This window comes from Schistocerca serialis, chromosome 5 (genome assembly GCF_023864345.2).
Source record: "Schistocerca serialis cubense isolate TAMUIC-IGC-003099 chromosome 5, iqSchSeri2.2, whole genome shotgun sequence".
Taxonomy (NCBI): Eukaryota; Metazoa; Arthropoda; class Insecta; order Orthoptera; family Acrididae; genus Schistocerca; species Schistocerca serialis.
In genome coordinates, this window is record NC_064642.1 from 847,020,089 (window position 1) to 847,022,515 (window position 2,427).

Sequence of the window (2,427 nt, forward strand, 5' to 3'; positions counted from 1 at the left end):
CGTTACAATTAACTATCAGTTATGCGTCGGGCTCGATAATCTAGACTCTTAGGAGAACGACCATAAGGTGCCCGAGGCAGCAATAGACCCTTGGAGACAAGTCGGCTGGAGGACGATGTATTGAATCTCGACGCAATTAGAGTGTTCAATCGTCATTAGGAGGCCGTGAACGTTACAACTAACTATCAGTTTTGCGGCGGATTCGACAGGCTAGGCTCACAGGAGATCGACAATAAGGTGCCCGACCCTTGGAGACAAGTCAGCTGGAGGACGATGTATTGAATCTCGACGCAATTTGAGTGTTCCATCGTCATTAGGGAGCCCGGAACGTTACAATTAACTATCAGTAATGCGTCGGATTCGGAAATCTAGCCTCACAGGAGGACGACCAAAAGGCGCCCGAAGTAACAATAGACCCTTGGAGACAAGTCGGTTGGAGGACAACGTATTGAATCGCGACGCAATGTCAGTGTTCCATCGTCATTAGGAGGCCCTGGACGTTACAATTAGCTATCAGATTTGCGTCGGATTCGAAAATCTAGAGTCAAAGGAGAACGACCATAACGTGCCCGAGGCAGCAATATCCCCTTGGAGACAAGTCGGCTGGAGGACGTTGTACTGAATCTCGACGCAATTTGAGTGTTCCATCCTCATTAGGAGGCCATGAACGTTACAATTAACCATCAGTTTTGCGTCGGATTCGAAAATCTAGACTCACAGGAGAACGACAATAAGGTGCCCGAGGCATCAATATCCCCTTGGAGACAAGTCGGCTGGAAGACGATGTATTGAATCTTGACGCAATTAGAGTGTTCCATCGTCATTAGGAGGCCCTGAACGTAATTAACTATCAGTTATGCGTCGGATTCGAAAATTTAGACTCAGAGGAGAACGACCATAAGGTGCCCGAGGCAGCAATAGACTGTTGAAGACAAGTCTTCTGAATTGCGATGTATTGAATCTTGATGCAATTTGAGTGTTCCATCGTCATTAGGTGGCTCTGAACCTTACAATTAGCAGTCCGTTTTGCGTCGGATTGGAATATCTGGACCTACAGGAGACGGACCATATGGTGCCCGAGGCAACAATATCCCCTTGGAGACAAGTCGGCTGGAGGACGATGTATTGAATCTCGACGCAATTTGATTGTTCAATCGTCATTAGGAGGCCGTGAACGTTACAACTAACTATCAGTTTTGCGGCGGATTCGACAGTCTAGGCTCACAGGAGAACGACCATAAGGTGCCCGAGGCAGCAATAGACCCTTGGAGACAAGTCGGCTGGAGGACGATGTATTGAATCTCGACGCAATTTGAGTGTTCCATCGTCATTAGGAGGCCGTGAACGTTACAACTAACTATCAGCTTTGCGGCGGACTCGACAGGCTAGGCTCACAGGAGATCGACAATAAGGTGCCCGACCCTTGGAGACAAGTCGGCTGGAGGACGATGTATTGAATCTCGACGCAATTTGAGTGTTCCATCGTCATTAGGGTGCCCGGAACGTTACAATTAACTATCAGTAATGCGTCGGATTCTGAAATCTAGACTCACAGGAGGACGACCAATAGGCGCCCGAAGCAACAATAGACCCTTGGAGACAAGTCGGTTGGAGGACGACGTATTGAATCGCGACGCAATTTGAATGTTCCATCGTCATTAGGAGGCTCTGAACGTCTCAATTAACTATCAGTTTTTCGTCGGATTTGAAAATCTAGGCTCACAGGAGAACGACCATAAGGTGCCCGAGGCAGCAATAGACCTTTGGAGACAAGTCGGCTGGAGGACGATGTATTGAATCTCGACGCAAATTGAGTGTTCCATCGTCATTAGGAGGCCCTGAACGTTACAATTAACTATCAGTTTTGCGTCGGATTCGAAAATCTAGACTCACAGGGGAACGACCATAAGGTGCCCGAGGCAGCAATAGACCCTTGGAGACAAGTGGCCTGGAGGACGATGTATTGAATGAAACTTCCTGGCAGATTAAAACTGTGTGCCCGGCCGAGACTCGAACTCGGGACCTTTGCCTTTCGCGGGCAAGTGCTCTACCAACTGAGCTACCGAAGCACGACTCACGTCCGGTACTCACAGCTTTACTTCTGCCAGTACCTCGTCTCCTACCTTCCAAATTAGGAGGCACTGAACGTTACAATTAGCTATCAGATTTGCGTTAGATTCGAAAATCTAGAGTCAAAGGAGAACGACCATAACGTGCCCGAGGCAGCAATATCCCCTTGGAGACAAGTCGGCTGGAGGACGTTGTATTGAATCTCGACGCAATTTGAGTGTTCCATCGTCGTTAGGAGGCCCTGAACGTAATTAACTATCAGTTATGCGTCGGATTCGAAAATCTAGACTCACAGGAGAACGAGCTTAACGTGCCCGAGGCAGCAATAGACCATTGGAGACAAGTCGGCTGGAGGCC

At 48.5% G+C, this 2,427-nt stretch overlaps 1 non-coding gene across 1 annotated transcript; it reads right to left on the reverse strand.

Annotated features, from left to right (window-relative positions):
- Positions 1-1,995: 1,995 nt before the first annotated feature.
- Positions 1,996-2,070, reverse strand: Trnas-cga (transfer RNA serine (anticodon CGA)). The gene has a single exon. It is a non-coding gene; the product is annotated as a tRNA-Ser (tRNA).
- Between the last annotated feature and the right edge of the window lie 357 nt (positions 2,071-2,427).